This window comes from Heptranchias perlo, unplaced genomic scaffold (assembly GCF_035084215.1).
Source record: "Heptranchias perlo isolate sHepPer1 unplaced genomic scaffold, sHepPer1.hap1 HAP1_SCAFFOLD_73, whole genome shotgun sequence".
In the NCBI taxonomy this organism is placed as follows: Eukaryota; Metazoa; Chordata; class Chondrichthyes; order Hexanchiformes; family Hexanchidae; genus Heptranchias; species Heptranchias perlo.
The window spans coordinates 1,958,948-1,986,797 of record NW_027139761.1 but is presented as its reverse complement, the minus strand read 5'-3'; the positions used below and the strand labels follow the sequence as shown (position 1 = coordinate 1,986,797).

General features: G+C 44.9%; 3 non-coding genes across 3 annotated transcripts; 2 read left to right on the top strand and 1 right to left on the bottom strand.

Moving 5' to 3' along the window:
• Positions 1-2,212: 2,212 nt before the first annotated feature.
• Positions 2,213-2,294, bottom strand: trnas-cga (transfer RNA serine (anticodon CGA)). Its single transcript has one exon. It is a non-coding gene; the product is annotated as a tRNA-Ser (tRNA).
• A 4,743-nt stretch (positions 2,295-7,037) lies between these two features.
• On the top strand, positions 7,038-7,111 carry trnai-aau (transfer RNA isoleucine (anticodon AAU)). The gene has a single exon. It is a non-coding gene; the product is annotated as a tRNA-Ile (tRNA).
• Positions 7,112-23,094: 15,983 nt separating this feature from the next.
• trnav-aac (transfer RNA valine (anticodon AAC)) lies at positions 23,095-23,167 on the top strand. Its single transcript has one exon. It is a non-coding gene; the product is annotated as a tRNA-Val (tRNA).
• The last annotated feature ends 4,683 nt before the right edge of the window (positions 23,168-27,850 follow it).

Below are 27,850 nucleotides of genomic sequence, written 5' to 3'. Positions count from 1 at the left end.
GATGAATTGAAGGGATTGGTGCTCCAAGCAGATCTGGAAAATGCACAGTGCAATCGGTCAGGAGTTCGAAATCCACCCTCCAGCCACTCACGAATCATATTAACTGAGCTTTACTCTGGCCCAGTGTCACCGCACTGAAAGCGAGTATTTCTCCGGCATGTTTTTCTTCAGAGTTGCTGGTTTAAGAGTGAAGACCGGCTGTTTGGATTTTCACTCCTACAAGTTTCAACCATTCATTTTGGACTGACTGCAGACAGTTGTTATATTGGTCGCTGCAAACTCAAAGTTTAGCCCAATTAATTATTGGTTTAGCAGGTGACCTCTTCGCCTGTCCAGTTGGTGCTGTCGGTTTGCACGGAAGTTTGATGGTTCGAGCTCTTATTTGATTTTTCCTCAGGATTCATCGCCTCAAAGTTCCAGGGTTTCAATGTATGTTTTGGAAGCAAGAAAATTACAATTCTCCTTGGCAGACAAGCCGAAGGGAGGCCGCACTCGCTGCAGGAGAGCTGGTTCGCTGTGACATGGAGATTTCTGTAGTGAGCGAGACCAGACTGTTTCTATGTTCAGAAAATAAATGTCACACCCTTTATGTTGGAAAAGCAAAACGGTGGGGATTTTTGTATCAGATGTTCCTCGTTGCGTTACTTTCATCTTGATCGTAGAACCGGTTCGGGCGTTCTTGTAATAAAAGGCGACAATTTCCTATTCATTTTAAATTTAACAACAGCTGCACTGAGCTTTTAATCATACTCTTAAGATACAGTCTGTAAAATGATGAAATTTGATCACCTGCAAAGCATAAAAATCTGATTAAAGTTTTGACTGTCTCTCGGTAACCACGTCAACATCTCCTTCAGTATGAAATCGAAAGTTATCGTTTGATTAATGGTGAATAAAACAGTCATTCATCTACCAACAGGGTTTAATTAGTTTCATGTAATTAATTTAATAACTTTTGCGAAAGTTAATTCGCTGACTTGGAATCGAACTCATGCGTTGGTGGGAGCACTGAATTCTCACCATCAGTCCATCGGGGAGCGCCCAAGATTGCGCACGGAACACAGCAGAACTGGTAAGATTGACTTTTCTTTCACTCTTCCGTGATTCATTCAGCTCTGTGTTTATTTTCAGGCCTCTTATCTCTCCCTTCTTTTCAGCTTCTGACTGCGGATATTCTTGTGGTTAAATATGAATAATATGGAATATCTCACAGCCCCAGTATATGTGCTCCTTCTCTGTACAGTTCTGTACAAAATCAAACTGTACGTTTATAACGACGGTGTCTCTCCTTCACCCCCGACAGAAGCAGGAGGAGATGCCACTTTAAACTGCCAGTTGCTTCAAATGATTCATGATGGACCTGCGTGGCCTTGCAGTTTTCCCAGGAGCTGCATTCAGGTTCGTGAATTTTGGAAATGGAAACATGTCCATCAGCAGCTTGTGGTAGTATTTTACCTCACTTTCCATTTCAAGTACATGCCTAGTTGCACTTGGTGCTGTCATTGCCTGAACATCACCTTCTGTCGCGATAGTAGTTTGAACAGAAAATGCCATTTTTTTGCGAGCAGCTTGTCTCGCACGATAATGACCTGAATTACAAAGAGGCAAGTAGGAAAGGCCGCGTTGGGCTGCTTGTTCGCACCAAAGAATTTTCAGCGTTTCCTTGTGGTCTAGTGTTTAGATTCGATCATCACCATGGCAACGGTTTGATTGTTGTATGTCTCAACATTCGCATTTAAACACTCTACCATAAGTGCACTGTATTCAAATTGCTGATTTTTTTCACTGTGAGGTCGAAGAGACATAAATGTGTGGACAATAGCTCCGAATACATCAACAGGGTTGCACCTTTGCTTCTCCCCCCGTCTCAGTCTTTCCATCTTTACCCTTCTCTGCTGGTGTTGCAGGTTCGATCATCCTTGGCCGTTCAAGAAAACCTGAGAAGTCCATCAGGGGAAAATTCAGAGAGTCAAGAGACAGGGAGAGATTAAAGTATAGAAACAAATCGGATAAATATCAAGCTTTGCGAACGAGCAGAATTTAAGATGGAGCTTGGTAGAGATTCTTTCACGTGCCTTGCAACTCTGCAAGAGACCATTGGCTCCGAATTAAAAGCATTTGCCACGCTGGATCATCTCTCTGAGGAAGGGAACACGGTCCGTCAACTCCAGTCCTTATTTGTTTGATCATTGAACAAATCTATAAGAAATAGCGCTACGAGCAGGATTCGAACCTGCGCAGGAAAACCCCATTAGATTTCGAGTCCAACGCCTTAACCACTCGGCCATCGCAGCTATGCAAAAACAGAGCAGCTACTGCTACCAAAAGGGTGCAACCAGTGCAGAATTCGGTGCAACCCATCGCCGATCGGCCATCCTGCGATCCATCCAATCACTTTTTCTATTCCGATGCACAGCAATGTGAAGTTGTTCACTAACTATTTCGTATCAACAATATTAGCCTCTCTTTACCACATTCGTTTTGAATGTGCGACTTGTCATGCCAAGTGAGACTTTTCAGAATTAATTTCTCGAAAGTTACATTGTTGTCTCCCTCGGGATCCGCAGATTATCCACTCAACCACAAGTATAACAGTGACGACACTTCAAAAATACCTCATTGGCTGAAAAGCGCTTTGGGAGCTCTTGAGGTCGTGAAAAGCGCTTTTTAAGACAAGACTTTCTTTCTTTTTATACTGGAATAAAATTACTGATGTTTTCACTATGAGGACGAAGAGACATTAATGTGTAGATATTATCTGCGAGTTCATCATCTGGGTTGGATTTTTAGTTTTCCTCCCGTCTCAGTCTTTCTATCTTTACCCTTCTCTGCTGGTGTCGCAGGTTCGATCAGCTTTGGCCGTTCAAGGCTGCCTGAGAAGTCCATCAGGGGGAAACACAGAGAGACAGAGAGAGACAGAGAGATAAAAGTATCGAAAAAACCTAACGTCAAGTTAGCAGCATTTACGATGGAGATTGGGAGATATAGAATCATAGAATCGTCACTGCACAGAAGGAGGCCATTCGGCCCATCGAGCCTGTGCCAGCTCTCTTTAAGTGCAATCCAGATCGTCCCATTCCCCCGTTCTTTCCCCGTATACCTGCAAATATTTTCCCTTCAAATACTTATCCAATTCCTCTTAGAAACAATGATTAAATCTGCTTCCACCACCCTTTCAGGCGATGCATTCCAGATTATATCCACTCGCTAGTTTAAGAAGTTTTTCCTTTTATCGCCTTTGGTTCTTTTGTCAACCACCGTAAATCTGCGTCCTCTGGTTCTCGACCCTTCCGCCAACGGGAGCAGTTTTTTTTAATTTACTTTATCTAAACCCGTCATGATTTGAACACTTCTATCAAATCTCCACTCAACTTTCTCTGCTCGAAGGGAACAACTCCAGCTTCTCCAGTCTACCCACGTAACTGATGACCTCATCCCTGGAACCATTCCAGTAAATGTTTCTGCACCCTCTCTGACGCCTTCACATCCTTTATAAAGTGCGGTGCCCAGTTTTGGACAGTTGTGGAACATTGTGAAGTTCCCTTCACGTATCTTGATATTTTGCAAGTGACCACTGGGCTCCCAGTTAAAATGATCTGCCGCGGTGGAGTATCTCTCTGAGGGAAGGAATTGCAGCCCGTTATCTCCAGTTCATATTTATTTGAGCATTGAACAAAACTTTACACAATAGCGCCGATAGCACGATTCCAACTTCTGCCGGAACACCCCATTGGGTTTCAGATCTAACGTCTGAACCACGCGACTACCGCAGCTGCGAGCGCCTTTGATGCACGGCTGTAAATCAGAATGAACAGGGTGCTCACAGGAGATTTGTGAGACAATATGTTCTTTCAGACAGGTTTCCAACTGGACACATGCAGCCGCGACCGTCTGGACGTTGCTGTTTCACTGGTAGAATTCTCACCTGCCACCCGAGGAGACGGGGATTGGTTCCCGGCCGATGAAGGAGCATTTTCTTTCTGCACCCCTGAAAAGAGATAGATTCACATTCAGCTTCAATCTGCACACCACGTTGAGACATTTTCCTTTCCCTATGTGGTGTTGCGTCGACAAACCCTCTGCATTCCAGCCACGAAACGTCAAACATGCTCTAGAATTAAGTCAATCCTGTATTCTGCAAGGCTGAAAAGATGTGAAAAATAAATGAATGAATTTCCACTGAAAATAGTGACACAGGAGGGCTCGTTCAGGAATTTGAACCCCGGACCTCTCACATATCAATTAGTGAAACGCCCAAAGTGAAAACCATAATCCGAGACCAACGAGCCGTCAGTAACACAGCCGTGCAACCAGTCGAAAGTTTCCCTGCTCCCCACAACCGATCGCCCATCCTATTAGACCGCTCTGTCCATCCAATCATCGAATCATAGAATGATTACAGCACAGAAGGAAGTCAATTCGGCCCATCCAGACCGTGCTATCTCTTTGTCAGAGCAATCCAGTTCGTCTCATTCCCCCGCTCTTTCCACGTGGCCCTGCAATTTTTTCCCTTCAAGTATTTATCCCATTCCTTTTTGATAGCCACGATTGATTCTGCTTCCACCGTTTCAGGCAGCACGTTCCAGATCATAACAAGTCTCTGCGTAAAAAAGTTTTACTCATTTCGCCTTTGGTTTCTTTTGCCAATCACCTTAAATCTGTGTCGTCTGGTTCTCGACCTTTCTGCCAATGGGAACAGCTTCTCTTTATTTACTTTTTCAACACCCTTCATGATTTTGATCACTTCTATCAAATCTCCTCTCAACCGACTCTGCTCTAAGAACAATCCTAACTTCTCCAGTCTGTCCACCTAACTGAAGTCCCTCATCCCTGGAACCATTCCAGTAAATCTTTTCTGCATGCTCCCGGAGGCCTTCACATCCTTCCTAAAATGCGGTGCCCAGAATTGGACACAATACTCTGGTTGTAGCCGAACCAGTGTTTTATAAAGGTTCAACATAACTTTCTTGATTTTGTACTCCATGCCTCTATTGATACCCAGAACCACTTTCTCAGCCTGTCCTGCCACCTTCAAAGATGTGTGCACATATGCCCCCAGGACTCTCTATTCCAGCATTTCATTGAGAATTGTATCATTTAGTTTATATTGCCTCTCCCCATTCTTCCTGCCAAAATATATCACTTCGCATTTCTCTGCATTAAATGTTATCTGCCATGTGTCCGCCCAATCCACCAGCCCGTCTGTGTACTCTTGAAGACTATTATTATCCTCTTCACTGTTTACTACAATTACTAGTTTTGTGTTATCCGCGAATTTTGAAATTGTTCCTGTCCGGACAAGTCCAATTTATTAATATATATCAAAAAGCAGTGGTCCTAGTCCCGACCCCTGTGAAACAACACTGACTACCTTCCACCAGTCCGAAAAAAAATACCTTCACCACGACTGTTTGTTTCCTGTCATTTATCCAATTTAGTATCCATGCTTTTATTCCATGTGCTTCGATTTTGCTGAGAAGCCTATTATGTGGCACTTTACTTCATCGAAAAACTCAATGAAGTTAGTTCAACATGATTTGCCTTTAACAAATTCGTGATGGCTTTCCTTTATTAATCTACACTTGTCGAACTGGCTGTTATTGTTATCCCGTATTTATCGTTTCCAGAAGCTTCCCTGCCACCGAGTTTTAACTGACTGTCCTGCAGTTGCTGGGTTTATCCTTGCACACGTTTTTAAAAAGTTAGTAACATTTGAGATTTTCCAGTCGTCTGGCACCACCCCCATATCTCAGGACGATTGGAGATTATGGCCAGCAACTCTGAAATTTTCACCCTGACTTCCCTCAGAAACCAAGGATGCATCCGATCCGGACCGTGTGACTTACCCACTTTAAGTACAGCCAGCCTTTCTCGTACCTTTTCTTTATCAATTTTTATCCCATCCAGTATCTCCACGACCTCCTCTTTTACTGACTCTGGCAGCTTCTTCTTCCTTGGTGAAGACAGATGCAAAGTACTCATTTAATACTTCAGCCTTGCCCTCTGCCTCCGTGCATCATCTGCTTTTCTGGCCCCGAATCTGAATTTCGATTCCGATGTGGTGCAATGTCAAGTTGGACACTAACTATTTCAAGTCAACAATATTAGTCACTTTTCATCAAATTCATTTATGGTGCATTTTCTTACAGTGAAAACACGCATTGAAATCCAGGATATTGTATCGTCCCTTGGGGGTCATTGGACCATCAAATTTTGGGTTAAGAGCCGAACGCGCTAAATGATTGTGCCAGAGAAAAACATCACATCGCATGATTAACAACATTAATTTTTCACCGAGCTAAAGCTTGTGGTTGCAGTAACCAAAGAACGTTATTAAATTAATTGATGAAACTAATGAAATTCTGTGAAAGATGAATAATTGTTGTAACCGATAACTTTGTGCTGCAGACTCACGGAAATACTAACATGGACAGTGAAACCTTAAATAAGTTTTTGTGTTTTGTATGTGATGAACTTTCACCGTTTTCCACTTTCCAGACTGCATTTAAGGGTCTGGTTTCAAATATTGATAGTTTATGACACTTGGAATTTGGTACAGCCGTTGTTAAAGTTAACAGGAAGGAACAATAATTGTCCCTTCTCGAAGCACAAGTTGACGACTGGAGGTTTATCCGAAGCAAGTTCCTCAAAACTATGTTTTTATGCGGGGATTGAAATAGAGCTTTTTCACGTAAAAGGCGAACATGATAAGCATCACACTACGGAAAACTCAGCACACGATTTTCGCAGTCCCTCAGTGTCCTGCCCACTGTTTTCACAGCGGGGCAGTGTTTCAGGGGTGGGCTTTCAATGTTCAGAACATAATTTTGACCAGAATTAAATTTGTCGCATTAAAGTGCTCCTTATCTGTTAATTTCGATTTACACCCTTGCCAGTTTTATGCAGAAACAAGTAACAATGTTTAAGGGATGTGGTGTGTTCAATGTTCCTGCAATAACCGAACAACGCAGTGAAAGAAGTAAAACACAGACCACCCAATGAGTGCCCCAAACCGATTGCCGTAAGAAAAAAAAAATGGCCGGTTAGCTCAGTTGGTTCGAGCGTGGTGCTAATAACGCCAAGGTCGCGGGTTCGATCCCCGTACGGGCCATCAGTAATTTATAACATTATTTGAGTGACTTTGAAAATCCAGACTTTACAAACAAGGAAGTTCATGCAAAATTCAGAAGGAATCGTTTTTGGAATAGCATTCATTGCAATGTTTGATATACCTTTGCCCCTGGGGCGGAGAAAAAAAAATCTTTCCGCTCATTTTTCATTTATCCTTCATTCCTCACTCACCTTTCCGTGTCTCCATCTCTTTCTGTCTGTCTCTTTTCCCATCTCTCCATTTCTTTCCATTTCCGGGACCATTCTTCCAGGTATGCTTACTGACAAACATTACAACCTGTGTCACTCAGTGTCCGGGTATGTTTACTGACACACATTGCAATCCGTGTCACGCAGTATCCGGGTGTGTTCACTGAAAAACATTACAAACTGTGTCACTCAGTATCCGGGTATGTTTACTGACACATATTACAATCTGAGTCACTGAGTATCTCACAATGTGAAGCAACGAGTTTTATTCCCGCTGTGATATCTCTCTGTCGGTTTGCTGATAAACGTTTAACTCGGGGCCTGTTCCCTTTAACGGCCACAAGCAGTTAGAAACAGACAGAGCGGAGATGAGGAAAAGGCATCTGTTTAGGAATCAAATGCTTCAAATCAAATGTTCGCCGGCGATGAGAGAGGCAAAAAACAGAGAAAAATGCAGAAAGAAATAAAGCTAAATAAAGATGCTATCAATATTTCTCATCCTTGATGCTTCTCTGCTCCTTCCCCAAGCCTCCAGCGCCGGTTAATATTTCAGTGTAAATTAATGCGAGATTCGACCCAAAGAATGAGATCCAAACAACCAAATTTTTCTGAAATTCGGAATTGAACTCGGGACTTTCAAATTTTTGCATTCTCAACTGAGCTGTATCGGCTCCATCCCAAGTTCGACTGTCTGGCACAGGCCTGGGACTGTGCCTTGGCGTTTCCTGCTCTGTGGGGCTCAGTACCATTCCGGGTGAGATCAGGAAACGCACCCCAGACCGGAAACTGTGGTTTTCCTGTTTTGTGTGGAGCAGAGTAGAAGACTGAGATTGTGGAATAAAAGCAGCAGCAGACCTGCACCAAGAGACAACTACTGTGCGACATCACAGGGACTTAACTCCTGGACCTAAGATAAATAAGAAGCAAAAAGTAATCCAAGTGGGACGTCACCAAGGAAGAGGTAAGTGATTGGCTGGTGAGTATTTTCCTGCTGAATTTGTGCAAGGATAGAGTTTGTGGATTCTCTGGTCTCTGTTGTGTAGTGGGGGACTGCTGTTCAGCAACGGCCCTTGAGTATACCTATTTAATTGAAGTGAAATTGGTGGGATTCATTTCACTTGAATTAATTAGTTAAAGGGTAAGTCATGTCAGGACAGTCCAGCCCCGTGTTATGCTCTTCCTGCTCTATGTGGGAAATCAGGGACCCTTCCGGTGTCCCTGACGACCATGTGTGCGGGAAATGTATCCAGCTGCAGCTACTGACAAACCGCATTGCGGCACTGGAGCTGCGGATGGATTCATTATGGAGCGTTCGCGATGCTGAGAACGTCGTGGACAGCACGTTTAGTGAGATGGTCACACCGCAGGTAAAGGTTGTACAGGCAGAAAGTAATTGGGTGACCACCAGGCACAGTAAGAAGAGCAGACAGGCAGTGCAGGGGTCCCCTGTGGCCGTCCCCCTCTCAAACAAATATACCGCTTTGGATATTGTTGAGGGGGATGACTTATCAGGGGAAGGCAGCAGCAGCCAACTTCCTGGCACCAGGGGTAGCTCTGCTGCACAGGCTGGGAGGAAAAAGAGTGGAAGAGCCTATAGTGGTAGGGGATTCTATCGTAAGGGGTACAGACAGGCGTTTCTGTGGCCGTAAACGTGACTCCAGGATGGTTTGTTGCCTCCCTGGTGCCAGGGTCATGGATGTCACTGAGCGGCAACAGGGCATTCTCAAGGGGGAGGGGGAGCAGGCAGAGGTCGTGGTCCACATTGGGACCAACGACATAGGTAGGAAGGGAGATGAGGTCCTGCATCAAGAATTTAGGGAGCGAGGTAGCAGATTAAAGAGCAGGACCTCAAAGGTTGTAATCTCTGGATTACTCCCAGTGCCACGGGCTAGTGAGTATAGAAATAGGAGGATAGAACAGATGAATGCGTGGCTAAAGAGTTGGTGCAGGAGGGAGGGTTTCACTTTCCTGGATCACTGGGCCTGCTTCTGGGGAAGGTGGGACTTGTACAAGTCGGACGGGTTGCACCTGAACCAGAGCGGGACAAATATCCTTGCGGGGAGGTTTGCTAGCACTGTTGGGGGGGGTTTAAACTAACTTGGCAGGGGGATGGGATACAGAGTGGAGCTACAATAGGGGGTGATGTGCAGCCAAATATAGAGAAAACAACAAGTCAGCTTGGAAGACAGGGCAAATATGTAAGAGCAAGGCTGGATGGCATCTATTTTAATGCAAGGAGTCTTGCGAATAAGGTGGATGAACTGAAGGTTTTGATAAACACATGGGAGTATGATATTGTTGCTGTCACAGAGACATGGTTAAGGGAGTGGCAAGACTGGCAGCTCAATATTCCGGGGTACAGAATCTTCAGGCGAGACAGAGGGGGGGGTATAAGAGGAGGGGGGGTCGCAATATTAATTAAAGAATCATTTACTGCCATAAGGAGGGATGATATATTAGCAGGTTCCTCTAATGAGGCCATATGGGTGGAGCTTAAAAACAAAAAGGGGGCAAGCACTTTGATGGGAGTGTACTATAGGCCCCCAAACAGTCAGGGGGAGATAGAGGAACAGATATGTAGGCAAATCTCAGAAAATTGTGCAAATAATAGGGTAATAATAGTGGGGGATTTCAACTTCCCCAATATTAACTGGGATACTCAGAGTGTAAAAGGCTTAGAGGGTACAAAATTCTTAACGTGCATCCAGGAGAGCTTTTTGAGCCAGCATGTAGAAAGTCCTACAAGAGAGGGGGCGGTACTGGACCTAATTCTAGGGAATGTGGCCGGCCAAGTGGAAGAAGTGCTAGTCGGTGAGCACTTTGGTGACAGTGACCATAATTCGGTGAGATTTAAGGTGGTCATGGAAAAGGACAGGGAGGGGCCGGAAATAAAGGTTCTAAATTGGGGGAAGGCCGATTTTAATAGGATAAGGCAGGATCTGGCCAAAATGGACTGGGATCAGCTGCTTGTAGGAAAATCCGCATCGGAGCAATGGGAGTCTTTCAGAAGGGAGATTGAGACCATACAATGGCAACATGTTCCCGTAAAGGACAAGGGTGGTTCCAAGAACTCCAGGGAACCTTGGATGTCAGGGGATATACGAGAATGGATTCGGAAAAAAAGGAGGGCTTTTGGCAGATACAAAAGGCTAAAGACGGAGGAAGCCCCAGAGGAGTACAAAAAGTGCAGTGGGATACTTAAAAAAGAAATTAGGAGATCAAGGAGGGGCCATGAAATAACACTGGCGAGCAAAATAACGGAAAATCCTAAGATGTTTTATAAGTATATTAAGGGTAAGAGGATGACTCGGGAAAAAAATAGGGCCCATTCGGGACAAAAATGGCAATCTGTGTGTGGAGCCGGCAGATGTAGGAGGGGTTCTAAATGATTTTTTTGCATCTGTTTTCACTATGGAGAAGGACGACGTTGACATAGAAATACGGCAGGGGGACTGTGATATACTCGATAATATTAAAATCGAGCGGGAGGAGGTATTGGCGGTTTTAGCAGGCCTAAAAATGGATAAATCCCCAGGCCCGGACGAAATGTATCCCAGGCTACTGTGTGAGGCAAAGGAGGAGATTGTGGGGGCTCTGTCACATATATTCAGAACCTCTCTGGCCACAGGGGATGTGCCAGAGGACTGGAGAACCGCTAATGTAATACCATTATTCAAGAAGGGGAGTAGGGAAAAACCGGGGAACTACAGGCCAGTGAGCCTAACATCAGTGGTAGGAAAATTATTGGAAAAAATTCTGAAGGACAAAATTAGTCTCCACTTGGAGAAGCAAGGATTAATCAGGGATAGTCAACATGGCTTTGTCAAGGGAAGATCATGTCTGACTAATTTGATTGAATTTTTTGAGGGGGTGACTAGGCGTGTGTATGAGCGTAACGCAGTGGATGTGGTATACATGGATTTCAGTAAGGCCTTCGATAAAGTCCCCCACAGGAGACTGGTCAAGAATGTACGAGCCCAAGGAATCCAGGGTGCCTTGGCACTTTGGATACAAAACTGGCTTAGTGGCAGAAGGCAGAGGGTGATGGTCGAAGGTTGTTTTTGTGACTGGAAGCCTGTGGCCAGTGGGGTACCACAGGGATCGGTGCTGGGTCCCTTGCTGTTTGTGGTCTACATTAATGACTTGGATATGAATGTAAAAGGTATGATCAGTAAGTTCGCTGATGATACAAAGATTGGTAGGGTGGTAAATAGTGAGGAGGATAGCCTCAGTCTGCAGGACGATATAGATGGGTTGGTCAGATGGGCGGAACAGTGGCAAATGGAATTTAACCCGGAAAAGTGCGAGGTGATGCACTTTGGAGGGACTAACAAGGCAAGGGAATACACAATGAATGGGAGGACCCTAGGCAAGACAGAGGGTCAGAGGGATCTTGGTGTGCAAGTTCACAGATCCCTGAAGGCGGCGGAACAGGTCGATAAGGTGGTAAAGAAGGCATATGGGATACTTGCCTTTATTAGCCGAGGCATAGAATATAAGAGCAAGGAGGTTATGATGGAGCTGTATAAAACACTGGTTAGGCCACAGCTGGAGTACTGTGTGCAGTTCTGGTCGCCACACGACAGGAAGGATGTGATCGCTTTGGAGAGGGTGCAGAGGAGATTCACCAGGATGTTACCAGGGCTGGAGCGCTTCAGCTATGAGGAGAGACTGGGAAGATTGGGTTTGTTTTCCTTGGAGCAGAGGAGGCTGAGGGGGGACATGATTGAGGAGTACAAAATTATGAGGGGCACAGATAGGATGGATACTAAGGAGCTTTTTCCCTTCGTTGAGGGTTCTATAACAAGGGGACATAGATTCAAGGTAAAAGGCGGGAGGTTTAGAGGGGATTTGAGAAAGAACTTTTTCACCCAGAGGGTGGTTGGAGTCTGGAACTCACTGCCTGAAAGGGTTGTGGAGGCAGGAACCCTCACAACATTCAAGAAGCATTTGGATGAGCACTTGAAATGCCATAGCATACAAGGCTGCGGACCAAATGCTGGAATATGGGATTAGAGTAGACAGGGCTGATGGCCGGCGCGGACACGATGGGCCGAAGGGCCTCTATCCGTGCTGTATGACTCTAAAAAAATAAAAAATTAAAAAAAATGTGAACTGCCTCTGCCCAGTGTGACTGCGTCGATGTGTTTCCAGCTCTGATGGGTAATTGAATCCCTTCCCACAGTCCCCACATTTCCACGGTTTCTCCGTGGTGCGGGTGTCCTTGTGTCTCTCCAGGTTGGATGATCAGTTGAAGCCTCGTCCACACGCAGGACACGTGTACCGTTTCTCCCCGCTGTGAATGGTGCAGTGTTTTTTCAGGCTGTGTAACCGGTGAAAACTCTTTCCACAGTCAGTGCATTGGAACACTCTCACTCGGGTGTGTGTGTCTCGGTGCTTTTCCACTCACAGTGATGTTTGAAATCTTCTTCCACAGACAGAAAAGACAAACATTTCTCATTCCACATTCATTGGTCGATGATATTCAAGTCCTGATGAATCGAGTGACTCTGTCAGATCTTGACGTGATCTTTGGTTTGAATTTCCCGTCTGCAAATCCTCCCCTTCTAATACCCTGTAAAAGTTCATAAAAGTCATCACTCTAAATACAGGATCGAAATTTGAAACAGACAATTCTAGTTTCTGTGGAACTTTCTATCCTCTCTTTTCCGCCAAAGCCGTAAATCCCCGTCCCACACACTCTCCCTCCTCCCTGTGCTGAAATCCAAACCCATCCCACCATCTCCAATATTTCTTCCCTCCACTCCCAGTTTTCTCCCTCCCTCTCCTCTGATTGGGTTCAGTTCTACACCCGCTGTGGGCAGAGTGAGGATAAAATAAATGAGGCAATGGTTTTCTCTCCAGGTCACTGGGACCCATAAGCCCCGCCCACTCTTTGTTCCCGGTCACTGGGACCCATAAGCCCCGCCCACTCTTTGTTCCCGGTCACTGGGACCCATAAGCCCCGCCCACTCTTTGTTCCCGGTCACTGGGACCCATAAGCCCCGCCCACTCTTTGTTCCTGGTCACTGTGACCCAGAAGCCCCGCCCACTCTTTGTTACCGGTCACTGGGACCCTGAAACCCCGCCCACTCGTTGTTCCAGTGCCAAGATGGCCGCGCATGCGCCAAGATTCGACCATGACTTCCGCTCGCAAGATGGCGGCCAGTCACACTGATTTTCGGACGGCTGCTGGTCGGGCCTGTCACCGAGGTGCAAACACTGGGCCTGTGGACTCGGATTTGTGGCCTCAAGACGCCATCAGGTGCTTGTGACGCTTCTCCGCCTAACCACAGGTCCAATTACTCCCCCGTCTTCTCCCGGCCTCCGACACGCCTGTTCCTCCTCAGTCCTTCGCCACCACTCGCACTGCGCATGCTCAGAGCACAGCCCGGTCCTGGAACCGCGCACTGGACTCCTGTATTCATTGATAGGGCACATTCTGAGGCACGGGGGACTGTGGGGAAATGCCCCGCCATTGAAAGCCGGAATTGGTGAACAGAAAATTAATTATTGTCATCCCATCGAGGTTGGTGCCAGGGAAGCAACAAACATAATAAATAAATAAATTATACAGAAACCTGAGTGCTCAGCCCTTCCCCATGGTGCGAAGTAAACTGGCCGCTACTTTTCCGTTAGTAAGTCGCAACTCAGGCCCGACCCGCCCAGTCTGGTTTAATTGCTCAATGTTCTCTAACTCGAATTCAGACCTGTCATTCTCAGGGAAACTGACGAGGTCTCATTTTTTTCTGTGCCCTACCCGAGAGCCAGTTAATGGCTTTAATAAGCTGGCAACAATTTTTGCAAAAGTGAAAAGAGGAGAAAAATTCCACGAGCGATGCCTCAATACACAAGGGATCGCGAACACTGTGACACCAAATCGAGGGCAACTTACACGGGACACCAAATCCGGGAACAACTTACACTGAGACACCAAATCCAGGACCACTTGCACTTGGACACCAAATCCAGGGACCACTTCCACTTGGACACCAAATCCAGGGACCACTTACACTGGGACACCAAATCCACGAAACACTTACACTGAGACACCAAATCCAAGGACACGTGGACAGGGATACCAAATATAGGGACCACTTGCACAGAGACACCAAATCCAGGGACCACTTACACTGGGACACCAAATACAGGGATCAGTTGCACAGAGACACCAAATCCAGCGACCACTTATATGGTGACATCCTTTTTGCACCTTCTCCAGTATCTCTATATCCTTCATATAATATGGAGACCAGAACTGTTCACTGTACTCCAAGTGTAGTCTAATCAAGGTTTTATACAAGTTTAACATAACTTTCCAATTCTATCCCTCTAGAAATGAACCCTAGTGCTTGGTTTGCTTTTTTATGGCCTTTTTAACCTGCATCACTAATTTTAGTGATTTGTGTATCTGTGTCCCCAGATCCCATTGCATTTCTACCCCATATACACTCTTATTGTCCAAGCAGTATGCGGCCTCCTTGTTCTTGCGACCAAAATGCTCCACTTCATCCTCATCTTTATTAAAATTAATTTGCCAATTACACCCCCATTCTGCAAGTTTATTAATGTCTTCTTGTATATTCTTGTAGTCTTCATCAGTATCAGCTATACCCCGCCCCAAACTGGTGTCATCCGTAAATTTTGAAATTGTACATCCGATTCCCGAGTCCAGATCATTTATATAAATTGTGGCCATGATGTGGAGATGCCGGTGATGGACTGGGGTTAACAATTGTAAACAATTTTACAACACCAAGTTATAGTCCAACGATTTTATTTTTAATCCCACAAGCTTTCGGTCCATCACCGGCATCTCCACATCATAAATTGTGAACAGTGGTCCCAGCACCGATCCTTGTGGAACACCACTTTCCACCTTTTACCAGTCTGAGGAGCGAACCTTAACCCCTACTTTCTGCTTTAATGCAGTGATCAAGAGAAACATCTTTACACAGGGAGTTGTGAAACTGTGGAAATCACTTCCAAAGTTCTGTCATGACAAGTGGCCTCATGTTTTTATCCAAGACATCACACAGCCCAGTCATTTACTCCAAATGTTGATGCAATGGTTCAAGCTAAGAGGTGCCAGGTATTGGGAGCAGCAGTAGCAATAAATAAAATCTAAACGTAAGTAAGTACCAATATCGTTCATCTTCATCTATTTCTAGTTTAATAACTTTTGCTGAATGTGGCCCAGGCCAAGTGCCATAATATCGGATCAGGCTCATCATCCAAAATGAGTTTGACAAGCCTAAGATAGACAATGTGAAGCGGATTACCCTCATCCACTAACCCAGCAACTTATTCAAAAAACTGAAGCAAGTTTGCAAGACACGACCTTCTTTCCCGGAAGCAGTGTTGAGGATCTCTGATGGCGCCTTCTCTTTCCCCGTGGTCAGAAACAGCATCTCTTCGGATCCCTTCAAGCATATTCCCTCTGATCGATGTCACACCGATGGGCCTGTCATTCCCTGGCTCTGATTTGTCCCCTTTAATGAAAATGGGAACTACTTAAGCTATTTTCTAATCTCAGGAGACAATCGCTGACTCTACTGAGCTGTTGAAGATACACGCAAGGGGCTCACAGAGCACCCGTCTCATCTCTTTAAACACCCGTGGGTGAATATCATCGGGACCTGGAGCACAATCTATTTTGAGATTTCGTATTTTATCCAAGATGACATCCCTTTCTATTTTAATATTTATGATGTTATTGTCGACAGCACATCCCACAGCTGGAATCTGAGCATCATCCACAGGAGTGTAGGCTGATGAGAAATAGTCATTTAACAGCTCTGCCATAGCCTGGGAATCTGTCCTGAACTGTCTTTCAGTGGCCCTAAACCATCTTTAATGGTCTTCTGACTCCTGTCGCAGCTGAAAAGGCGTTTGCTTTTATTCACACAATTGTGCACCATCTGCTTTTCCAATGATCTCTGAGCTTCTCTAATGGCTGCTTTTGTCTCCCTCGATTGTGGGTGATATTTGACACTATCCTCCTGTAAACTGAATTCATCCTGATCTGACCTGAGTTAAATGTGAGACAGTTCGGGGAGTCAGGAATCATTCACCCTGAGACCTAAACTTACAGGTAAAATCCCAGACGGTTCCTTCGTAAGGTTTCCTCTGGTTCCTCGGCATATATTTGTCAGGATGCCTAAACCCAGCTTTCTTACAGTCCACTCCTGGAGGTCCCACTCCCTGAGCCTACAACCTTCAGCAGTGTCAGTGGTGGAGTTCACAAATGAACTGAAACCCTTCGGAATGCGAAAACAATTTTGCGTTTCCAAAATAAAAGGACTGACATTTATCGTGGAAACAGTCTGGTGTCGCTCACTGCAGAAACATCCATGTCAAAGTGAAGCGGCTCTCCTGCAATCTTTGGACCTTGTCTGTCAAGAAGAATTCTGATTTTCGTGAAGGCAATCTCAAGTTAAATGGTGGAAGATCGGCCATGCTCAGCTGGCCATCCAAACCGTGCATTTTCTTCCAGACAAAACATATATTTGAAACGAGGAAATGCGAGACCATGAATCTTAAGGTAAAAGCTTCCCGACCGTCTCTGGGTGGGCTCGAACCACCAACCTTTCAGTTAACAGCCGAACCGATTGCGCCACAGAGACACCGCACGTTTGTTTTTGAAACATTGATTTAACGAGCTAAAAATTCTGGTTGCCGCGATCAATTTTCCCTCTCTCGACCATCAGTTTACTTTTCCAAAATAAAGGGTGTGAAGTTTGCACGAGTGAAAATCTGTGCTGTATTATTTCTGAACATTAAACTCACCTTGCCATTAAACAACTGTATGTTTGAAGTCTTCGTCCCATCGTGGCAGAGAGGATTGATTTTTCGAGCTGTGATTCTCCGTCCTCTATTCCAGTAATATTCAGGTTTGGTGAAAATCAGATGAGATGAAACGATCAGGTCCAACGAGCTGGTCTTTGACACTACACGGTGTCTACAAAGTTGTCGCTTGCACTTACAGTGAAGCTGGCGGCAGTTTTCACTCTTAAACCAGTAACTGTGATGTTGAAAGAAAATGTGGCCGACAAACACTCGATTTCCGCGCGGTGACACAGTAAAGTTCAGTTAATGCGATTGCCGATTGGCGAGAGGGTGGATTTGGAACTCCTGTGCGGCTGCACTGCGCATTGCCCAGATCTGCTTGGAGCGATATTCACCTCAATTTATCACTGACAGGGACAGTTTTATTCAATGTCTCTTTTCTCTGGTAATTGTTGAGATTTCAAAAGTTGAAAACGGCCCGTGCTGACCCCAACCTCGCCACTTACACGCTGACAGATACAATGCGGTCACGCTCTGGTTCATTGAGATGAAAACCGAGAGCGATTTCATAGTCGAATGCAATGCGAACAAAACTCATTTTAAGAAAGTGCAGGTCACAGAGGTGCCTTTAAAGTCCCGAATGTTCGAAGCAGAACTGGAAAATGCGCAATGCAGCCTCACAGAAATTCCAAATGAACTCTCCGTGGAGGAAAATGAGTGACAGGAGCAGAAGGAGATACCACGTGAAAGATTTGGACCCAGATCTGCTGCATGAGACTTTAAATGTTGTCCACCTTTAACTGTCGCTCATAGTGTCAGAACTGTCACTGTTATCATTAGCCTTCTTGCACTGCAACTCCTCAATAGCAGCAGGTTATCACAGCATCGCTTTCTTCAAATTGAATCGCAGTGTGAAAAGTTACACGATTTCAAACCCAAGCAAAGGTGTGCGAGTTTGGAAGGAGAGTGCGAGTGGAGATCATGGGCAGGGGGGCAGTGAGATCATCACCTGAGCATTAAGATATCCCACATACCAAAGAAGCAGGGAGATGAGATCTTTGTGTCTATTTTTCCCGGCATGTGCAAAATCCATCCCTTCTCAATGGCCAGTACCGTTCTTTCCCTCTCGCTCCCTGCTGTCCAGGTCAGGATGGGATTCATGAATTCCCCTGTGTTTTCACCAAGCATCTAATTCACCTGGCAGCTGGAAGAGTGGAGGAAGCGGGAGGGGAAGAAAAGTTTTAAACAGGAGATGCCACGTGAAACGGGCCGAATCGTGTGTGTGTCAGTTGCTTCAAATTATCCACGGCAGCCCTGCCTCGCCTCGGAGCTTTCCCAGGAGCTGCATCGATTCGGCCCGTGCGTGCGTGCGTGCATTTTGGAAATGGAAACAGAGACATCCGCTGCTTGTGGGAGTATTTCACCTCAATTTTAAATTTCACGCACAGGCCGACCCGCACTCGGTACTGTCATGGCCTGAACAAGTCTTTCGTGTTGTCAAAGAAAATGCCACTTTGTGCGAGCAGGTGTTTGGACTGGACTGCACTGAGCTGAGTCACTGAGGATATTCAATTCATGAAATCAGTACTTCAAACAGAAAAATTCTTCGCTCACTCATCCTGATACATTCGCGTCTTGATTCTTGAATTATTGTTTCATTCATTGCAAAATAGGAACAGGAATAGGCCATTCAGCCCCTCGAGCCTCCAGGTTAATACATACTTCTTGAGGTGGGGTGCCCAGAACTGAATGCAGTCCTCCAGATGGCGTCTCACCAGAGCTCTGTGCAGCTGAAACATAACTTCCACCTCTTTGCATTCGAACCCTCTACAGATAAACGGGGAGAGTGAGAGCTCAAGAGAGAAAGCGAGAGAGAGCAAAAGGAAGAGAAAGAGGGAGAGAGAGCACTATGCATTGGACAAACTTTCTAAAGGAGTTCATTTGAAACCCCACTGAGCTTTCGAACCGCTTGCTCTCCCGCATCAAAATTTCATAAGCAGCATATGGGTAATGTGAAATCTATAATTCATAACCGGTTTAGTCGCGCAATGGGTAGCACATCGGACTTTTCGCTCAGAAATTGTGTGTTCGCATCACACCAGCGTTAAATTTTAGTTCGTTGATTTCGGAGCTGGGAAGTGAAATTTTGCAGCAAAACCGGAACAGGATCATTAATATCTGTCAAGGAAGGGAAACAGCCCCCATCCACTTCCTCTGATACAAGTGGCTCCAGTCCCACCCGAATTTATAAGGCTTAATCCACTCTGAGCTGGATTGGCGAAACACTCTCAAGAAGGAGGCTCATCATCTGCTCACCGCAAAAGTCAATCTGCTGGACTTCCGGCTCTGTCAGACGGGATGTTCCTTCAGACAGGTTTCTAACTGGACACATTCATCCTGCTGCCATGCGAGCATTGGTGCTTGAGGGGTAGAATTCTTGTTTGCAGTAATTCTATTCCTGTAAAAGTAGCTCCTGAAGATCGCAAGATGGAAAGTATCGTGGCTGAGCGGTCGAACGCGCTGGTTTAAAGCTCAATCTAAATCCCATAATTTGTAGATGGATCAAAATCATAGTTTGTGGCTCCAATTCCGAAGCCTCCCTCTGTAAACTAAGAAGACTAAACATCTCATCTGCGTTTGCGACAGAGTGGGCCGGAGGAACCACATAGCTGAACAAATAACTAGATGCATTACGGAACACACCAATTGTAAATAGAAACTTGGAAAATAGGAGCAGGAGTAGGCCATTGGGCCCTTCGAGCCTGCTCCGCCTTTCAATATGATCATGGCTGATCCTGGACCTCAATACCATATTCCCGCTCTCTCCCCATACCCTTTGATGCCTTTTGTGTCTAGAAATCTATCCAGCTCCTTCTTACATATATTCATTGACTTGGACTCCACAGTCTTCTGTGGTAGAGAATTCCGTAGGTTCACCACCCTCTGAGTGAAGAAATTTCTCCTCATCTCAGTCCGAAATGTTCCCATCTGCTATTGCAACAGCATACGCCGGAGGAACCACACGGCGATGCAAATAACTAGATGCATTTTGGAACACACCAATTGTACCTTCAACTGCGGCTGAAATTTTCACAAGGAAAATGATTGGTTGGTTTCGGTGGGCCTCGACTAACAACCTTGCCATTTCCCGGCCCTGGACTGTCATATAAGGACCGCGCACTGACTGGTTGCGCCGCTCGAGCCCAGTTACTTTGATCACCTGTCCCACTCTGCTGGAAAGAACCTTAAGGTGAGAGGCCTTTACCTGTGGAAACGTGTCCAGTCATTGCGATGAAAATAATATCTGCACTTTCACTTTCAGCTTCTTTCACATCCTCTGCTCCATCGCACGACAATTGGGTTTTCTGCGAACAGGCCAAAATGAACATTGGTAGAAATTCTAACAGCAGTGGGGTTCAAACCCACGCCTCCGTAGAAATTTGATGGAACACCTGAGACATCGAGTGCACGCTACCATAATGTCACAGTAATGTTTAAAGAGCTGTTTAATGCTCAAATAAATGAATTGAAGCTAATTGACCGCATTTACCCCGTGCTGGGGTTGTTCTCCTTGGAGCAGGGAACATTTAGAGGAGATTTGATAGACGTGTTCAAAATAATGTAGGGTTTAGATAAAGTAAATAAATAGAAACTGTTCCCATTGGCGGAAGGGTCGTGAAGCAGAGGACACAGATTTAAGGTGATTGGCAACAGACCCAAAGGCGACATGGGGAAACACGTTTTTACCAACGAGCAGTTGTAATCTGGAACGCGCAGCCTGAAAGGATAGTGGAAGCAGATTCAATCGTGGCTTTCAAAAAGAAATTTGATAAGTGCTTGAAGGGAAATAATGCAGGGCTACCGGGAAGGAGCGGGGGGTTGGGACTAACTGGATTGCTCTTACAATGAGCCTGCACGGGCTCGATTGGCTGAATAACTTCCTTCTGTACTGTAACCATAACTCAAGGGCAATGAGGGATGGGCAATAAATGCTGGCCTCGCCAGCGACGCCCACATCCCATGAACGATCTCAAAAAATAATGACTGTATAATTCTATTCATACAGTTTATTTTCATTGCATGCATTTCTCTATCTCTCCCTGTCTCTGTCTCTTGTGTTATCCGCTGATGGACTTCTCAGGCTTCCTTGAACGGCGATGGCTGATCGAACCTGCAACACCAGCAGAGGAGGTTAAAGAAAGATTGGGACAGGAGGAAAAGTAAAGGGGCAATCCAGCTGTTGCAGCCAATGTCTGCACATTAATGCCTCTTCTCTCTCACTGTGGAACAGAGGCACCAATTTGATTAAAGTATTTTTACAGTAGATTGTATATCAACACAATTCCGAGACAGACAGCAATCATATCATGGAATCATACAATCATAGAATGTTACCACACAGAAGGAGGCTATTCGGCCCTTCGTGTCTGAGCCGTCCGAAAAAGAGGTATCGAGCCACAACCCACTTTCCAGAGTTTGGTCCACAGTCTTTTGGGCCAAACCCTCTGCCTCCATGAGTCGATCTCCTTCATGCTCCCAAATCAGAGTCGGGTTCTTACGACCCGTTTAATATTTACATGCCTGTGGAAGACTTTTGGATTGCCTTTTATGTTGGCCCCCAGTCTATTCTCATACCCTCTCTTTGCCCCTCTTATTTCCCCTTTCAATTCCCCTCTGAACTTTCTGTATTCTGCCTGGTGATTGAATGAAAAAAAAGTTAGGATTTCCGTCAGCCTGAAACAGAAAGTTATTAGTTGATTAATGGCGATTTGAACAACTATTCGTCTTTTTTCAGAGTTTAATGAGTATTGCGAAATTAATAGAGTAAACTATTTTGTAGAAGTTAATTCCCTGAACGGGAAAGGGATCCGTCACCCACACTGAGAGCATTTGCAGACGGCAGCTGTGTTCTGAGGGTTTCCTATAACAACATGTGCAGCACAGTTTCTGCAGTGTTGTGGTTATCACGTCCGCCACACACGATAAGTCCCCGGTTTCAAACCGGGCAGCAATATTTTTGGGCCACCCACTCTGCCTCCATGAGTCGATCTCCTTTATGATCCCGAATCAGCGTCGGGTTCTTCCCACCCGTTTAATGTTTACATGCCTGTGGAAGACTTTTGGATTGCCTCTTATGTTGGCCCCCAGTCTATTCTCATACCCTCTCTTTGCCCCTCTTATTTCCCCTTTCAGTTCCCCTCTGAACTTTCGATATTCTGCCTGGTGAATGAATAAAAAAAAAGTTAGGATTTCCGTCAGCCTGAAACAGAAAGTTATGAGTTGATTATTGGCGATTTTAACAACTATTCGTCTTTTTTCAGAGTTTAATGAGTGTTGCGAAATTAATTCAGTGAACTATTTTGTAGAAGTTAATCCCCTGAACGGGAAAGGGACCCGTCTCCCACACTGAGAGCATTTGCAGACGGCAGCTATCTTCTGAGGGTTTCCTATAACAATCTATCCAGCAGAGTTTCTGTAGTGTAGTGGTTATCACGTTCGTCTAACACGCGAAAAGTCTCCGGTTCGAAACCGAGCAGAAGCATTTTTGAGCTGCCTCCATGAATCGATCTCCTTTGTGGTCCCGAATCAGAGTCGGGTTCTCACGACCCGTTTAATGTTTCAATGCCTGTGGAAGACTTTTGGATTGCCTTTTATGTTGGCCGCCAGTCTGTTCTCATACCCTCTCTTTGCCCCTCTTATTTCCCCTTTCAGTTCCCCTCTGAACTTTCTGTAATCTACCTGGTGAATAATTTTTTTAAAAGTCAGTATTTCCGTCAGCTTGAAACAAAAAGTTATTAGTTGACTAATGGCGATTTGAACAACTATTCTTTTTTCAGAGTTTAATGAGTATTGCGAAATTAATACAGTCAACTATTTTGGAGAATTGAATTCCCTGAACGGGACAGGGACCCGTCTCCCACACTGAGAGCATTTGCAGTCGGCAGCTATCTTCTGAGGGTTTCCTATAGTGAACTGTATAGCAGAGTTTCTGTAGTGTAGTGGCTATCACGTTCGCCTAACACGCGAAAGGTCCCCGGTTCGAAACCGGGCAGAAACATTTTGAAAAAGTTCCCCACTAAAAATCAATCCGTCTGAAAAAAAGCAAGAATTCATTCTGTGGTTAAATGTGAATAAAATACCACACCTCACAGAACCGATATGTTTTCCATTCTCTGTCGAGTTCAATACACATTCAAACACTACACATATACAGACAGTGTCTCGCCCTCATTCACGTTTCATGCCCCGACTGTGCAGGAAACCCCTCTCAAAGCTGCACATTGCGATTGTTTTCAGTTGATTTGTGAGAGGTTATTGAAGGATCCTGCAGCGCTGCCTCGGTTTATAAATACAGTTATAAACAGCATTGCAGCCGCGGCAACAAACAGATCAGTTTTTCGATGTTCCCCGTTCCCCAGCTCCCGCATTGAGTGAGGCCACGAGAGCAACAACATTCAGGCCGCCTGTCCGATCACACGTTGCTGGCGGGAAGCTGCAATTGCCGCTTCAGGCAGCGCATTACTGCCCATCCCTGGGAAACAAGATAACACCAAAGCTTTGACAACACATTGCAGGCATCGTCTGTCCCGTAGTTGTTGCTCCGCTGCGAAGACAGAACTTGCCAGCTGTTTCAAAATTTACAACCAGAACACTGGATCCTCAGATCACTACCCGTTTTAAAAGTCTGTTCCTCTATCTGCTGAGCGACGCAGGCTCACAATTTGTTAAGTTCCTATCGTACTTATTCATTGTAGGACTCTGAATTATCCATCGTAGATGTCGAAATTGGGTGAGGGTCCCTGTTATAAAATTGTCAGCAACGTGTTGAGGACAATCCTTGTTTCTGTTGAACATGATGTAAGAAACATGGACAGTGAAATCGTGAGTTTACAATTCTTCGTGTTTGTGCCAAATAAGAACATAAGAACATAAGAAATAGGAGCAGGAGTAGGCCAATCGGCCCCTCGAGCCTGCTCCGCCATTCAATAAGATCATGGCTGATCTGATCCTAACCTCAAATCGAAATTCATGTCCAATTTCCTGCCCGCTCCCCGTAACCCCGAATTCCCTTTAATTCTAGGAAACTACCTATTTCTGTTTTAAATTTATTTCATGATGTAGCTATTATTTAACAATATCTTGTCATTCGTTAGCAGCAATTAAAATAACACTTCACCCAGTGGCTCAAAAGCTGAACTTGTCCCACACGGCAGCTGGAAAAGGCCTCTCGACCTTTCAGCGTATTAACATCTGTGAGCTGAATAATTTCACCCGTTACACAGTGACACCAGGGAGAATATTTCCCATCCAGATTTTCCCCACACGAAACTTCCAACTGATGAATATCCGCTAAACGAAAAGAAGAATTGTATGTTTAGTTCTTTAGTTTGAAAGTTCTCATACCGGCCCCTTTGCAGTATCAGCTGTCGCTAATCGCCCCCTCTCCCCCTATAAACAAGTAAATTCACACCTACTATTGCAAGACGGTAGGCCAGAGGAACACTAAGAAGTAGATGCGTTATGGAACATACCAGTTGTACCTTGAACTCAAAATGTTCGATTGTTCCAGATGAGGCTCAAATTCACAACCTGGGCATTTCTGGAGTTCATAAAAGTACCGCACGGTGAGCACTTGCGCCACAAGAGCAGCGCACAATCGGTCCTATCAGTGCTCCCGTCAAACAGCTTCATTTTCCGTCTCTCAGTTATCGCTTTGTGATCTTTCTCCGATTTCTCCAAGAAGCCTCCAATCAAGATGCACTTCGATAAATATCCGCAGTGAACTTTAAAAGCCCTGGAATCTGAAACAAAACCCCAGAAGATAAGAACTTTTATTGATCTTATTATTAACTAAATGACAACTTTTGATGGTGCTTTAAGGAGGATTTGGATAAAGTGTGAAATGAAACAGAGAAACTCTCCCTGGGCTGTCGTTGATTGAAGAGATGGGCGTTATTTCATTTGGAAACCGAGGCTCGGAACTTTCTGATGGAGAAGTGAGACAGAAGATTGTGGTTAGTGGCAGTTGCCGGGGAGATCTGGAGGAGAGGGAGAAAAGTCAAAGTCACAGCTGTGACAGCTCAAGTGCTCTGCTTATCTGTAATATTTAAAAAGTAATGTAAAATACAGGACAAACCGATTTGGTATCGGTTATCAAAAATACTAAAGGATACGGGTTCAAAGGCGGATTTGTGAAAAGGGAACAGATTTAACCGCCAGACCGAAATCATTCCACATGAATCTGAAGCGTCTTGAGGAAAATGGCAGCGCGAACTGTTATGTTCCTGTCATCACTTCAATGACCCTCGAATTACCGACAGTATCTTTGAACGAGTTGTGCAGCAAAACCGTGAGTGAAGCCGCTTTGCATTCATCAAACGTGTAGGTGACGATATTGGCGTTAATAAGGGTCGATTTCAATTATTTGAAATCTCACCATACCTCTTGACCCGAAAATCGACGATAAAATCGGGTTTTTCCTGTTATTCGTGAATTGAAGGGAAAGCCGCATCAAACAGATCAGAGAAATGAAGAGCAGAAAATGTGGATGAAATTTGTACGAGTGAAAATCCCTGTTTTTCGGAAGACTCTGTCCCCAATGGTGGAGAGGATTGATATTTCGAGCTGTTATTCACCAGCCTCAACTTCAGTAATTTCCTGTTTGCTGACAATGAGATGAGACGGAATGAACAGGTCTAACGAGCCGGTCTGTAACACAGGACAATGATTCAGTGCAGCTCGTTACCCAGTCACTGGGCTCCGTTATAGCCGCTCCTGTCAGTCACACACAAAGATAAATTGTAAATCGGCAATAGAAAGCGTTAATGTAAAACACTTAATATCAACCACCAGTTTTTCCCTCTTTCCTGCTTTTAAAACAATATGTTTCACAGTTTGTCAAACCCAAAACAGCCTCTGGTATTTGCTGATCGAGAATTTCAGTGGAAATTGGGACCGTCACTTAGTATCGGAACAAATATACCCGCTGAGGTTTCGGGGTTGTTACTGGTTTATTTATATCAGTGAGTGACTGGTTTTAAACTAGGTGAGGATCCAAGCCTGAGGTAAGAGCCTGGGATGGACAAGAGATTCTACAATATATCAAGTTAAATTACATTGATTCCACCAACACTGTACATCACATCCCTTAAATATTGTTACCTTTTGCAATGTAAAACTGGTGTGGGTGGAAATGGGAAATAACTGAAAAAACCTTCATTGTATCAAACTTATTATTATTATACAAACAATGTACAGCCTATTCCATAAAAAAGACTCAATGTAAAACCAGTCGCCAGTTCCAGAGCTGCTGTGCCGGTGATGTGATTGGCATCCGATTCTGACTGACTTCGTATCAGACGCGCTCCCGTCCACAGTAAACGGATGGGGCCGGATCCTGAAGAGAAAAATGAGGACCGACCTCCGCATAACCTGTCCTCATAATTTAACCATTTTAGCCCCGGTATCATTCTGGTCATTCGGCGCTACAGCCCCTCCAAGGCCAATATTTCCTTCCTGATGTGTGGTGCCCAGAGCTGAATGCAGTACTTTAAATGGGGTCTCAGCAGATATTTCTATCTGTAACATTCTCCCCCTTTGAATACCAGCTTCTTTGAGATAAAGGCCAACATCCCATGGGACATTTAAATAAATTTTTCGACCATTCCACTGGCTTTTAGTGATTTCTGTACTTGGACCCCTAAATCTCTCTGCTCCTCCACAGTTCCTAGCTTCTCACTTTTCAGAAAATACTCTGATCTATCTTGCGACAGTCCAAAGTGGATGAACTCACACTTCTCCATATTGAAAGTTTGAACAGACTGGAACTCTTCTGCATAGAAAAGAGAAGGCTGAGGGGTGACCTGATATAGGACTTTAAGATTATGCAAGGGTTTGATAGGTTGGACGTGGATAAGGTGTTTGCATTTGTGGAGGTGGGGGCTCCAAATCATTGAGGCAATGAATATAAGGTATTCACTATTTAATTCAATATGGCATTCAAGAGGAACACATTCACCCAGAGAGTGGTTAGAATGTGCAATTCGCTCCCACAAGGAGTAGTTTAGGCGAATAGCATGGATTCGTTTACAGCGAAGCTAGAAAAACAAATGGAGGAGAAAGGAATCTAAGGGTTTGCTCATAGGGTTTGATTAAATGGGGATGGCGGAGGCTTGTTTGCAGCATAAACACCGGCATTGTCTCGTTGGGCCGAATTGCCTGTTTCCGTGATGTACTTTCCATGTAATTCTATGTTGCTCCATCTGCCACAGTTTTGCCAACTCTCTTAATTTATCAATTTCCCTTTGTAACTTTATGCTTCCATCGACACGACTCATTGCGACACCTATCTCGGTGTCAGCGACACACGTGGATACACGGCTCTCTATTCCTTCGTCTATGTCATTTATATACCGGGTCTCTGTCTCCCACCTTCTAACCAACTCCCTACCCATTTCATTAGGTTGCCTCAAATTCTACGCACTGTCATTGTCTTTAACAGTCTCTTATATGGTACCTTATCGAATACCTCTGGAAGTCAATATCATTTAACAACCATGGACACTCCATTATCCACCACGTTCGTTACATCTTCATAAAGTTCAACTAGTTTTGTTAGACTTGACTTACCCTTTACAAATCCATGCTGGCTCTCTCTGATCAATTCATGTTTATCCAAGTGCTCAATCTTTCTTTCCCTAACAACGGATACTGGCAACTTCCCCACAACGGATGTCAGACT